Source organism: Schistocerca serialis, chromosome 3 (assembly GCF_023864345.2).
Source record: "Schistocerca serialis cubense isolate TAMUIC-IGC-003099 chromosome 3, iqSchSeri2.2, whole genome shotgun sequence".
In the NCBI taxonomy this organism is placed as follows: domain Eukaryota; kingdom Metazoa; phylum Arthropoda; class Insecta; order Orthoptera; family Acrididae; genus Schistocerca; species Schistocerca serialis.
The window spans coordinates 1,071,118,298-1,071,134,063 of NC_064640.1; positions in this window are offsets into that span (position 1 = coordinate 1,071,118,298).

Consider the following 15,766-nt stretch of genomic DNA (forward strand, 5'->3'; position numbering starts at 1 on the left):
TGTCGGTGCTTTGAGCATTCCCTGTGAGACCAGTATTAGTTTCCGATACACCACTGCTGGTTCAATGTATTCCTTGGACCTTCACATTGACGATGAAACACAGAAATGGCATCGGTATTAAATACAAAAGGCACAATGCCGCCTTAAGTACAAGAATAGAGACTCTTCTTACAGTCGGTGCTTTGAGCATTCCCTGTGAAACCAGTATTAGTTTCCGCTACACCTCTGCAGGTTCAGTTTATTCCTTGGACCTTCACATTGACGATGAAACACAGAAATGGCATCGGAATTAAATACAAAAGGCACAATGCCGCCTTAAGTACAAGAATAGAGACTCTTCTTACAGGCGGTGCTTTGAGCATTCCCTGTGAGACCAGTATTAGTTTCCGATACACCACTGCTGGTTCAATGTATTCCTTGGACCTTCACATTGACGATGAAACACAGAAATGGCATCGGTATTAAATACAAAAGCACAATGCCGCCTTAAGTACAAGAATAGAGACTCTTCTTACAGTCGGTGCTTTGAGCATTCCCTGTGAGACCAGTATTAGTTTCCCATACACCACTGCAGGTTCAATGTATTCCTTGGACCTTCACATTGACGATGAAACGCAGAAATCGCATCAAATTAAATACAAAAGGCACAATGCCGCCTTAAGTACAAGAATAGAGACTCTTCTTACAGTCGGTGCTTTGAGCATTCCCTGTGAGACCAGTAATAGTTTCCGATTCGCCACTGCAGGTTCAATGTATTCCTTGGACCTTCCAATTGACGATGATACACAGAAATCGCATCGGAATTAAATACAAAAGGCACAATGCCGCCTTAAGTACAAGAATAGAGACTCTTCTTACAATCGGTGCTTTGAGCACTCCCTGTGAGACCAGTATTAGTTTCCGATACACCACTACAGGTTCAATGTATTCCTTGGACCTTCACATTGACGATGAAACACAGAAATCGCATCGGAATTAAATACAAAAGGCACAATGCCGCCTTAAGTACAAGCATATAGACTCTTCTTACAGTCGGTGCTTTGAGCATTCCCTGTGAGACCAGTATTAGTTTCCGATACACCACTGCAGGTTAATGTATTCCTTCGACCATCAAATTGACGATGATACACAGAAATGGCATCGGATTTAAATACAAAAGGCACAATGCCGCCTTAAGTACAAGAATAGAGACTCTTATGACAGTCGGTGCTTTGAGCATTCCCTGTGAGACCAGAATTAGTTTCCGATATACCACTGCAGGCTCAATGTATTCCTTGGACCTTCAAATTAACGGTGATACACAGAAATCGCATCGGATCTAAATACAAAAGGCACAATGCCGCCTTAAGTACAAGAATAGAGACTCTTCTTACAGTCGGTGCTTTGAGCTTTCCCTGTGAGACCAGTATTAGTTTCCAATACACCACTGCAGGTTCAATGTATTCGTTGGACCTTCTCATTGACGATGAAACACAGAAATCGCATCGGAATTAAATCCAAAACGCACAATGCCGCCTTAAGTACAAGAATAGAGACACTTCTTACAGTCGGTGTTTTGAGCATTCCCTGTGAGACCAGTAATAGTATCCGATACACCACTGCAGGTTCAATCTATTCCTTGGCCATACATATTGACGATGAAACACTGAAATTACATCGGAATTAAATACAAAAGGCACAATGCCGCCTTAAGTACAAGGATAGAGACTCTTATTATAGTCGGTGCTTTGAGCATTCCCTGTGAGACCAGTATTAGCTTCCGCTACACCTCTGCAGGTTCAGTTTATTCCTAGGACCTTCACATTGACGATGAAACACAGAGATGGCATCGGAATTAAATACAAAAGGCACAATGCCGCCTTAAGTACAAGAATAGAAACCCGTCTTACAGTCGGTGCTTTCAGCATTCCCTGTGAGACCAGTAATAGTATCCGATACACCACTGCAGGTTCAATGTATTCCTTCGACCTTCACATTTGACGATGACACAAAGAAATGGCATCGGAATTAAATACAAAAGGCACAATGCCGCCTTAAGTACAAGAATAGAGACTCTTCTTATAGTCGGTGCTTTGAGCATTCACTGTGAGACCAGTATTAGTTTCCGCTACACCTCTGCAGGTTCAGTTTATTCCTTGGACCTTCACATTGACGATGAAACACAGAAATGGCATCGGAATTAAATACAAAAGGCACAATGCCGCCTTAAGTACAAGAATAGAGATTCTTCTTACAGTCGGTGCCTTGAGCATTCCCTGTGAGACCAGTAATAGTATCCGATACACCACTGCCGGTTCAATCTATTCCTTGGACATTCACATTGACGATGAAACACTGAAATTACATCACAATTAAATACAAACGGAACAATGCCGCCTTAAGTACAAGAATAGAGACTCTTCTTGCAGTCGGTGCTTTGAGCATTCCCTGTGAGACCAATAATAGTTTCCGATATGCCACTGCAGGTTCAATGTATTCCTTGGACCTTCAAATTGACGATGATACACTGAAATCGCATCGGAATTAAATACAAAAGGCAAAATGCCGCCTTAAGTACAAGAATAGAGACTCTTCTTACAATCGGTGCTTTGAGCATTCCCTGTGAGACCAGTATTAGTTTCCAATACACCACTGCAGGTTCAATGTATTCCTTGGACCTTCACATTGACGATGAAACACAGAAATGGCATCGGAATTAAATAGAGAAGGCACAATGCCGCCTTAAGTACAAGAATAGAGACTCTTCTTATAGTCGGTGCTTTGAGCATTCCCTGTGAGACCATTATTAGTTTCCGCTACACCTCTGCAGGTTCAGTTTATTCCTTGGACCTTCACATTGACGATGAAACACAGAAATGGCATCGGAATTAAATACAAAAGGCACAATGCCGCCTTAAGTACAAGAACAGAGACTCTTCTTACAGTCGGTGCTTTGAGCATTCCCTGTGAGACAAGTAATAGTATCCGATACACCACTGCAGGTTCAATGTATTCCTTGGACATACACATTGACGATGAAACACAGAAATCGCATCGGAATTAAATACAAAAGGCACATTGCCGCCTTAAGTAGAAGCATATAGACTCTTCTTACAGTCGGTGCTTTGAGCATTCCCTGTGAGACCAGTATTAGTTTCCGATACAGCACTGCAGGTTCAATGTAGTCCTTGGACCTTCACATTGACGATGAAACACAGAAATGGCATCGGAATTAAATAGAGAAGGCACAATGCCGCCTTAAGTACAAGAATAGAGACTCTTCTTATAGTCGGTGCTTTGAGCATTCCCTGTGAGACCATTATTAGTTTCCGCTACACCTCTGCAGGTTCAGTTTATTCCTTGGACCTTCACATTGACGATGAAACACAGAAATGGCATCGGAATTAAATACAAAAGGCACAATGCCGCCTTAAGTACAAGAACAGAGACTCTTCTTACAGTCGGTGCTTTGAGCATTCCCTGTGAGACAAGTAATAGTATCCGATACACCACTGCAGGTTCAATGTATTCCTTGGACATACACATTGACGATGAAACACAGAAATGGCATCGGAATTAAATACAAAAGGCACAATGCCGCCTTAAGTACAAGAATAGAGACTCTTTTTACAGTCGGTGCTTTGAGCATTCCCTGTGAGACCAGTAATAGTATCCGATACACCACTGCAGGTTCAATGTATTCCTTCGACCTTCACATTGACGACGAAACACAGAAATGGCATCGGAATTAAATACAAAAGGCACAATGCCGCCTTAAGTACAAGAATAGAGACTCTTCTTACAGTCGGTGCTTTGAGCATTCCCTGTGAGACCAGTATTAGTTTCCGCTACACCTCTGCAGGTTCAGTTTATTCCTTGGACCTTCACATTGACGATGAAACACAGAAATGGCATCGGAATTAAATACAAAAGGCACAATGCCGCCTTAAGTACAAGAATAGAGACTCTTCTTATAGTCGGTGCTTTGAACATTCCCTGTGAGACCAGTATTAGTTTCCGCTACACCTCTGCAGGTTCAGTTTATTCCTTGGACCTTCACAATCACGATGAAACTCAGAAATGGCATCGGAATTAAATACAAAAGGCACAATGCCGCCTTAAGTACAAGAACAGAGACTCTTCTTACAGTCGGTTCTTTGAGCATTCCCTGTGAGACCAGTAATAGTATCCGATACACCACTGCAGGTTCAATGTATTCCTTCGACCTTCACATTGACGATGAAACACAGAAATGGCATCGGAATTAAATACAAAAGGCACAATGCCGCCTTAAGTACAAGAATAGAGACTCTTCTTACAGTCGGTGCTTTGAGCATTCCCTGTGAGACCAGTATTAGTTTCCGCTACACCTCTGCAGGTTCAGTTTATTCCTAGGAACTTCACATTGATGATGAAACACAGAAATGGCATCGGATTTAAGTACAAAAGGCACAATGCCGCCTTAAGTACAAGAATAGAGACCCTTCTTACAGTCGGTGCTTTGAGCATTCCCTGTGAGACCAGTAATAGTATCCGATACACCACTGCCGGTTCAATCTATTCCTTGGACATACACATTGTCGATGCAACACTGAAATTACATCGGAATTAAATACAAACGGTACAATGCCGCCTTAAGTACAAGAATAGAGACTCTTCTTACAGTCGGTGCTTTGAGCTTTCCCTGTGAGACCAGTTTTAGTTTCCGATACACCACTGCAGGTTCAATGTATTCCTTGGACCTTCTCATTGACGATCAAACACAGAAATCGCATCGGAATTAAATCCAAAACGCACAATGCCGCCTTAAGTACAAGAATAGAGACACTTCTTACAGTCAGTGTTTTGAGCATTCCCTGTGAGACCAGTAATAGTATCCGATACACCACTGCAGGTTCAATCTATTCCTTGGACATACACATTGACGATGAAACACTGAAATTACATCGGAATTAAATACAAAAGGCACAATGCCGCCTTAAGTACAAGGATAGAGACTCTTCTTATAGTCGGTGCTTTGAGCATTCCCTGTGAGACCAGTATTAGCTGCCGCTACACCTCTGCAGGTTCAGTTTATTCCTAGGACCTTCACATTGACGATGAAACACAGAAATGGCATCGGAATTAAATACAAAAGGCACAATGCTGCCTTAAGTACAAGAACAGAGACTCTTCTTACAGTCGGTGCTTTGAGCATTCCCTGTGAGACAAGTAATAGTATCCGATACACCACTGCAGGTTCAATGTATTCCTTGGACATACACATTGACGATGAAACACAGAAATGGCATCGGAATTAAATACAAAAGGCACAATGCCGCCTTAAGTACAAGAATAGAGACTCTTTTTACAGTCGGTGCTTTGAGCATTCCCTGTGAGACCAGTAATACTATCCGATACACCACTGCAGGTTCAATGTATTCCTTCGACCTTCACATTGACGACGAAACACAGAAATGGCATCGGAATTAAATACAAAAGGCACAATGCCGCCTTAAGTACAAGAATAGAGACTCTTCTTACAGTCGGTGCTTTGAGCATTCCCTGTGAGACCAGTATTAGTTTCCGCTACACCTCTGCAGGTTCAGTTTATTCCTTGGACCTTCACATTGACGATGAAACACAGAAATGGCATCGGAATTAAATACAAAAGGCACAATGCCGCCTTAAGTACAAGAATAGAGACTCTTCTTATAGTCGGTGCTTTGAACATTCCCTGTGAGACCAGTATTAGTTTCCGCTACACCTCTGCAGGTTCAGTTTATTCCTTGGACCTTCACAATCACGATGAAACTCAGAAATGGCATCGGAATTAAATACAAAAGGCACAATGCCGCCTTAAGTACAAGAACAGAGACTCTTCTTACAGTCGGTTCTTTGAGCATTCCCTGTGAGACCAGTAATAGTATCCGATACACCACTGCAGGTTCAATGTATTCCTTCGACCTTCACATTGACGATGAAACACAGAAATGGCATCGGAATTAAATACAAAAGGCACAATGCCGCCTTAAGTACAAGAATAGAGACTCTTCTTACAGTCGGTGCTTTGAGCATTCCCTGTGAGACCAGTATTAGTTTCCGCTACACCTCTGCAGGTTCAGTTTATTCCTAGGAACTTCACATTGATGATGAAACACAGAAATGGCATCGGATTTAAGTACAAAAGGCACAATGCCGCCTTAAGTACAAGAATAGAGACCCTTCTTACAGTCGGTGCTTTGAGCATTCCCTGTGAGACCAGTAATAGTATCCGATACACCACTGCCGGTTCAATCTATTCCTTGGACATACACATTGACGATGAAACACTGAAATTACATCGGAATTAAATACAAACGGTACAATGCCGCCTTAAGTACAAGAATAGAGACTCTTCTTACTGTCGGTGCTTTGAGCATTCCCTGTGAGACCAGTATTAGTTTCCGATACACCACTGCTGGTTCAATGTATTCCTTGGACCTTCACATTGACGATGAAACACAGAAATGGCATCGGTATTAAATACAAAAGGCACAATGCCGCCTTAAGTACAAGAATAGAGACCCTTCTCACAGTCTGTGCTTTGAACATTCCCTGTGAGACCAGTATTAGTTTCCGATACACCACTGCAGGTTCAATGTATTCCTTGGACCTTCACATTGACGATGAAACGCAGAAATCGCATCGGATTTAAATACAAAAGGCACAATGCCGCCTTAAGTACAAGAATAGAGACTCTTATTACAGTCGGTGCTTTGAGCATTCCCTGTGAGACCAGAATTAGTTTCCGATACACCACTGCAGGTTCAATGTATTCCTTGGACCTTCAAATTAACTGTGATACACAGAAAACGCATCGGATCTAAATACAAAAGGCACAATGCCGCCTTAAGTACAAGAATAGAGACTCTTCTTACAGTCGGTGCTTTGAGCTTTCCCTGTGAGACCAGTTTTAGTTTCCGATACACCACTGCAGGTTCAATGTATTCCTTGGACCTTCTCATTGACGATCAAACACAGAAATCGCATCGGAATTAAATCCAAAACGCACAATGCCGCCTTAAGTACAAGAATAGAGACACTTCTTACAGTCGGTGTTTTGAGCATTCCCTGTGAGACCAGTAATAGTATCCGATACACCACTGCAGGTTCAATCTATTCCTTGGACATACACATTGACGATGAAACACTGAAATTACATCGGAATTAAATACAAAAGGCACAATGCCGCCTTAAGTACAAGGATAGAGACTCTTCTTATAGTCGGTGCTTTGAGCATTCCCTGTGAGACCAGTATTAGCTGCCGCTACACCTCTGCAGGTTCAGTTTATTCCTAGGACCTTCACATTGACGATGAAACACAGAAATGGCATCGGAATTAAATACAAAAGGCACAATGCTGCCTTAAGTACAAGAATAGAGACCCTTCTTACAGTCGGTGCTTTCAGCATTCCCTGTGAGACCAGTAATAGTATCCGATACTCCACTGCAGGTTGAATCTATTCCTTGGACATACACATTGACGATGAAACACAGAAATGGAATCGGAATTAAATACAAAAGGCACAATGCCGCCTTAAGTACAAGAATAGAGAATCTTCTTATAGTCGATGCTTTGAGCATTCCCTGTGAGACCAGTATTAGTTTCCGCTACACCTCTGCAGGTTCAGTTTATTCCTTGGACCTTCACATTGACGATGAAACACAGAAATGGCATCGGAATTAAATACAAAAGGCACAATGCCGCCTTAAGTACAAGAATAGAGACTCTTCTTACAGGCGGTGCTTTGAGCATTCCCTGTGAGACCAGTATTAGTTTCCGATACACCACTGCTGGTTCAATGTATTCCTTGGACCTTCACATTGACGATGAAACACAGAAATGGCATCGGTATTAAATACAAAAGCACAATGCCGCCTTAAGTACAAGAATAGAGACTCTTCTTACAGTCGGTGCTTTGAGCATTCCCTGTGAGACCAGTATTAGTTTCCCATACACCACTGCAGGTTCAATGTATTCCTTGGACCTTCACATTGACGATGAAACGCAGAAATCGCATCAAATTAAATACAAAAGGCACAATGCCGCGTTAAGTACAAGAATAGAGACTCTTCTTACAGTCGGTGCTTTGAGCATTCCCTGTGAGACCAGTAATAGTTTCCGATTCGCCACTGCAGGTTCAATGTATTCCTTGGACCTTCCAATTGACGATGATACACAGAAATCGCATCGGAATTAAATACAAAAGGCACAATGCCGCCTTAAGTACAAGAATAGAGACTCTTCTTACAATCGGTGCTTTGAGCACTCCTTGTGAGACCAGTATTAGTTTCCGATACACCACTGCAGGTTCAATGTATTCCTTGGACCTTCACATTGACGATGAAACATAGAAATCGCATCGGAATTAAATACAAAAGGCACAATGCCGCCTTAAGTACAAGCATATAGACTCTTCTTACAGTCGGTGCTTTGAGCATTCCCTGTGAGACCAGCATTAGTTTCCGATACACCACTGCAGGTTAATGTATTCCTTGGACCATCAAATTGACGATGATACACAGAAATCGCATCGGATTTAAATACAAAAGGCACAATGCCGCCTTAAGTACAAGAATAGAGACTCTTATGACAGTCGGTGCTTTGAGCATTCCCTGTGAGACCAGAATTAGTTTCCGATATACCACTGCAGGTTCAATGTATTCCTTGGACCTTCAAATTAACGGTGATACACAGAAATCGCATCGGATCTAAATACAAAAGGCACAATGCCGCCTTAAGTACAAGAATAGAGACTCTTCTTACAGTCGGTGCTTTGAGCTTTCCCTGTGAGACCAGTATTAGTTTCCAATACACCACTGCAGGTTCAATGTATTCGTTGGACCTTCTCATTGACGATGAAACACAGATATCGCATCGGAATTAAATCCAAAACGCACAATGCCGCCTTAAGTACAAGAATAGAGACACTTCTTACAGTCGGTGTTTTGAGCATTCCCTGTGAGACCAGTAATAGTATCCGATACACCACTGCAGGTTCAATCTATTCCTTGGCCATACATATTGACGATGAAACACTGAAATTACATCGGAATTAAATACAAAAGGCACAATGCCGCCTTAAGTACAAGGATAAAGACTCTTATTATAGTCGGTGCTTTGAGCATTCCCTGTGAGACCAGTATTAGCTTCCGCTACACCTCTGCAGGTTCAGTTTATTCCTAGGACCTTCACATTGACGATGAAACACAGAGATGGCATCGGAATTAAATACAAATTGCACAATGCCGCCTTAAGTACAAGAATAGAAACCCGTCTTACAGTCGGTGCTTTCAGCATTCCCTGTGAGACCAGTAATAGTATCCGATACACCACTGCAGGTTCAATGTATTCCTTCGACCTTCACATTTGACGATGACACACAGAAATGGCATCGGAATTAAATACAAAAGGCACAATGCCGCCTTAAGTACAAGAATAGAGACTCTTCTTATAGTCGGTGCTTTGAGCATTCACTGTGAGACCAGTATTAGTTTCCGCTACACCTCTGCAGGTTCAGTTTATTCCTTGGACCTTCACATTGACGATGAAACACAGAAATGGCATCGGAATTAAATACAAAAGGCACAATGCCGCCTTAAGTACAAGAATAGAGATTCTTCTTACAGTCGGTGCCTTGAGCATTCCCTGTGAGACCAGTAATAGTATCCGATACACCACTGCCGGTTCAATCTATTCCTTGGACATTCACATGACGATGAAACACTGAAATTACATCAGAATTAAATACAAACGGAACAATGCCGCCTTAAGTACAAGAATAGAGACTCTTCTTACAGTCGGTGCTTTGAGCATTCCCTGTGAGACCAATAATAGTTTCCGATATGCCACTGCAGGTTCAATGTATTCCTTGGACCTTCAAATTGACGATGATACACTGAAATCGCATCGGAATTAAATACAGAAGGCAAAATGCCGCCTTAAGTACAAGAATAGAGACTCTTCTTACAATCGGTGCTTTGAGCATTCCCTGTGAGACCAGTATTAGTTTCCAATACACCACTGCAGGTTCAATGTATTCCTTGGACCTTCACATTGACGATGAAACACAGAAATCGCATCGGAATTAAATACAAAAGGCACAATGCCGCCTAAAGTAGAAGCATATAGACTCTTCTTACTGTCGGTGCTTTGAGCATTCCCTGTGAGACCAGTATTAGTTTCCGATACAGCACTGCAGGTTCAATGTAGTCCTTCGACCTTCACATTGACGATGAAACACAGAAATGGCATCGGAATTAAATAGAGAAGGCACAATGCCGCCTTAAGTACAAGATTAGAGACTCTTCTTATAGTCGTTGCTTTGAGCATTCCCTGTGAGACCATTATTAGTTTCCGCTACACCTCTGCAAGTTCAGTTTATTCCTTGGACCTTCACATTGACGATGAAACACAGAAATGGCATCGGAATTAAATACAAAAGGCACAATGCCGCCTTAAGTACAAGAACAGAGACTCTTCTTACAGTCGGTGCTTTGAGCATTCCCTATGAGACAAGTAATAGAATCCGATACACCACTGCAGGTTCAATGTATTCCTTGGACATACACATTGACGATGAAACACAGAAATGGCATCGGAATTAAATACAAAAGGCACAATGCCGCCTTAAGTACAAGAATAGAGACTCTTTTTACAGTCGGTGCTTTGAGCATTCCCTGTGAGACCAGTAATAGTATCCGATACACCACTGCAGGTTCAATGTATTCCTTCGACCTTCACATTGACGATGAAACACAGAAATGGCATCGGAATTAAATACAAAAGGCACAATGCCGCCTTAAGTACAAGAATAGAGACTCTTCTTACAGTCGGTGCTTTGAGCATTCCCTGTGAGACCAGTATTAGTTTCCGCTACACCTCTGCAGGTTCAGTTTATTCCTTGGACCTTCACATTGACGATGAAACACAGAAATGGCATCGGAATTAAATACAAAAGGCACAATGCCGCCTTAAGTACAAGAATAGAGACTCTTCTTATAGTCGGTGCTTTGAACATTCCCTGTGAGACCAGTATTAGTTTCCGCTACACCTCTGCAGGTTCAGTTTATTTCTTGGACCTTCACAATCACGATGAAACTCAGAAATGGCATCGGAATTAAATACAAAAGGCACAATGCCGCCTTAAGTACAAGAACAGAGACTCTTCTTACAGTCGGTTCTTTGAGCATTCCCTGTGAGACCAGTAATAGTATCCGATACACCACTGCAAGTTCAATGTATTCCTTCGACCTTCACATTGACGATGAAACACAGAAATGGCATCGGAATTAAATACAAAAGGCACAATGCCGCCTTAAGTACAAGAATAGAGACTCTTCTTACAGTCGGTGCTTTGAGCATTCCCTGTGAGACCAGTATTAGTTTCCGCTACACCTCTGCAGGTTCAGTTTATTCCTAGGACCTTCACATTGATGATGAAACACAGAAATGGCATCGGAATTAAGTACAAAAGGCACAATGCCGCCTTAAGTACAAGAATAGAGACCCTTCTTACAGTCGGTGCTTTGAGCATTCCCTGTGAGACCAGTAATAGTATCCGATACACCACTGCCGGTTCAATCTATTCCTTGGACATACACATTGACGATGAAACACTGAAATTACATCGGAATTAAATACAAACGGTACAATGCCGCCTTAAGTACAAGAATAGAGACTCTTCTTACAGTCGGTGCTTTGAGCATTCCCTGTGAGACGAGTATTAGTTTCCGATACACCACTGCAGGTTCAATGTATTCCTTGGACCTTCACATTGACGATGAAACGCAGAAATCGCATCGGATTTAAATTCAAAAGGCACAATGCCGCCTTAAGTACAAGAATAGAGACTCTTATTACAGTCGGTGCTTTGAGCATTCCCTGTGAGACCAGAATTAGTTTCCGATACACCACTGCAGGTTCAATGTATTCCTTGGACCTTCAAATTAACGGTGATACACAGAAAACGCATCGGATCTAAATACAAAAGGCACAATGCCGCCTTAAGTACAAGAATAGAGACTCTTCTTACAGTCGGTGCTTTGAGCTTTCCCTGTGAGACCAGTTTTAGTTTCCGATACACCACTGCAGGTTCAATGTATTCCTTGGACCTTCTCATTGACGATGAAACACAGAAATCGCATCGGAATTAAATCCAAAACGCGCAATGCCGCCTTAAGTACAAGAATGGAGACACTTCTTACAGTCGGTGTTTTGAGCATTCCCTGTGAGACCAGTAATAGTATCCGATACACCACTGCAGGTTCAATCTATTCCTTGGACATACACATTGACGATGAAACACTGAAATTACATCGGAATTAAATACAAAAGGCACAATGCCGCCTTAAGTACAAGGATAGAGACTCTTCTTATAGTCGGTGCTTTGAGCATTCCCTGTGAGACCAGTATTAGCTGCCGCTACACCTCTGCAGGTTCAGTTTATTCCTAGGACCTTCACATTGACGATGAAACACAGAAATGGCATCGGAATTAAATACAAAAGGCACAATGCTGCCTTAAGTACAAGAATAGAGACCCTTCTTACAGTCGGTGCTTTCAGCATTCCCTGTGAGACCAGTAATAGTATCCGATACTCCACTGCAGGTTGAATCTATTCCTTGGACATACACATTGACGATGAAACACAGAAATGGCATCGGAATTAAATACATAAGGCACAATGCCGCCTTAAGTACAAGAATAGAGAATCTTCTTATAGTCGATGCTTTGAGCATTCCCTGTGAGACCAGTATTAGTTTCCGCTACACCTCTGCAGGTTCAGTTTATTCCTTGGACCTTCACATTGACTATGAGACACAGAAATGGCATCGGAATTAAATACAAAAGGCACAATGCCGCCTTAAGTACAAGAATAGAGACTCTTCTTACAGGCGGTGCTTTGAGCATTCCCTGTGAGACCAGTATTAGTTTCCGATACACCACTGCTAGTTCAATGTATTCCTTGGACCTTCACATTGACGATGAAACACAGAAATGGAATCGGTATTAAATACAAAAGCACAATGCCGCCTTAAGTACAAGAATAGAGACTCTTCTTACAGTCGGTGCTTTGAGCATTCCCTGTGAGACCAGTATTAGTTTCCCATACACCACTGCAGGTTCAATGTATTCCTTGGACCTTCACATTGACGATGAAACGCAGAAATCGCATCAAAGTAAATACAAAAGGCACAATGCCGCCTTAAGTACAAGAATAGAGACTCTTCTTACAGTCGGTGCTTTGAGCATTCCCTGTGAGACCAGTAATAGTTTCCGATTCGCCACTGCAGGTTCAATGTATTCCTTGGACCTTCCAATTGACGATGATACACAGAAATCGCATCGGAATTAAATACAAAAGGCACAATGCCGCCTTAAGTACAAGAATAGAGACTCTTCTTACAATCGGTGCTTTGAGCACTCCCTGTGAGACCAGTATTAGTTTCCGATACACCACTGCAGGTTCAATGTATTCCTTGGACCTTCACATTGACGATGAAACATAGAAATCGCATCGGAACTAAATACAAAAGGCACAATGCCGCCTTAAGTACAAGCATATAGACTCTTCTTACAGTCGGTGCTTTGAGCATTCCCTGTGAGACCAGTATTAGTTTCCGATACACCACTGCAGGTTAATGTATTCCTTGGACCATCAAATTGACATTGATACACAGAAATCGCATCGGATTTAAATACAAAAGGCACAATGCCGCCTTAAGTACAAGAATAGAGACTCTTATGACAGTCGGTGCTTTGAGCATTCCCTGTGAGACCAGAATTAGTTTCCGATATACCACTGCAAATTCAATGTATTCCTTGGACCTTCAAATTAACGGTGATACACAGAAATCGCATCGGATCTAAATACAAAAGGCACAATGCCGCCTTAAGTACAAGAATAGAGACTCTTCTTACAGTCGGTGCTTTGAGCTTTCCCTGTGAGACCAGTATTAGTTTCCAATACACCACTGCAGGTTCAATGTATTCGTTGGACCTTCTCATTGACGATGAAACACAGAAATCGCATCGGAATTAAATCCAAAACGCACAATGCCGCCTTAAGTACAAGAATAGAGACACTTCTTACAGTCGGTGTTTTGAGCATTCCCTGTGAGACCAGTAATAGTATCCGATACACCACTGCAGGTTCAATCTATTCCTTGGACATACATATTGACGATGAAACACTGAAATTACATCGGAATTAAATACAAAAGGCACAATGCCGCCTTAAGTACAAGGATAGAGACTTTTCTTATAGTCGGTGCTTTGAGCATTCCCTGTGAGACCAGTATTAGCTTCCGCTACACCTCTGCAGGTTCAGTTTATTCCTAGGACCTTCACATTGACGATGAAACACAGAAATGGCATCGGAATTAAATACAAAAGGCACAATGCCGCCTTAAGTACAAGAATAGAGACCCGTCTTACAGTCGGTGCTTTCAGCATTCCCTGAGAGACCAGTAATAGTATCCGATACACCACTGCAGGTTCAATGTATTCCTTCGACCTTCACATTTGACGATGACACACAGAAATGGCATCGGAATTAAATACAAAAGGCACAATGCCGCCTTAAGTACAAGAATAGAGACTCTTCTTATAGTCGGTGCTTTGAGCATTCCCTGTGAGACCAGTAATAGTATCCGATACACCACTGCAGGTTCAATCTTTTCCTTGGACATTCACATTGACGATGAAACACTGAAATTACATCAGAATTAAATACAAACGGAACAATGCCGCCTTAAGTACAAGAATAGAGACTCTTCTTACAGTCGGTGCTTTGAGCATTCCCTGTGAGACCAATAATAGTTTCCGATACGCCACTGCAGGTTCAATGTATTCCTTGGACCTTCAAATTGACGATGATACACTGAAATCGCATCGGAATTAAATACAAAAGGCAAAATGCCGCCTTAAGTACAAGAATAGAGACTCTTCTTACAATCGGTGCTTTGAGCATTCCCTGTGAGACCAGTATTAGTTTCCAATACACCACTGCAGGTTCAATGTATTCCTTGGACCTTCACATTGACGATGAAACACAGAAATCGCATCGGAATTAAATACAAAAGGCACAATGCCGCCTTAAGTACAAGCATATAGACTCTTCTTACTGTCGGTGCTTTGAGCATTCCCTGTGAGACCAGTATTAGTTTCCGCTACATCTCTGCAGGTTCAGTTTATTCCTTGGACCTTCACATTGACGATGAAACACAGAAATGGCATCGGAATTAAATACAAAAGGCACAATGCCGCCTTAAGTACAAGAATAGAGACTCTTCTTATAGTCGGTGCTTTGAACATTCCCTGTGAGACCAGTATTAGTTTCCGCTACACCTCTGCAGGTTCAGTTTATTCCTTGGACCTTCACAATCACGATGAAACTCAGAAATGGCATCGGAATTAAATACAAATGGCACAATGCCGCCTTAAGTACAAGAACAGAGACTCTTCTTACAGTCGGTTCTTTGAGCATTCCCTGTGAGACCAGTAATAGTATCCGATACACCACTGCAGGTTCAATGTATTCCTTCGACCTTCACATTGCCGATGAAACACAGAAATGGCATCGGAATTAAATACAAAAGGCACAATGCCGCCTTATGTACAAGAATAGAGACTCTTCTTACAGTCGGTGCTTTGAGCATTCCCTGTGAGACCAGTATTAGTTTCCGCTACACCTCTGCAGGTTCAGTTTATTCCTAGGACCTTCACATTGATGATGAAACACAGAAATGGCATCGGAATTAA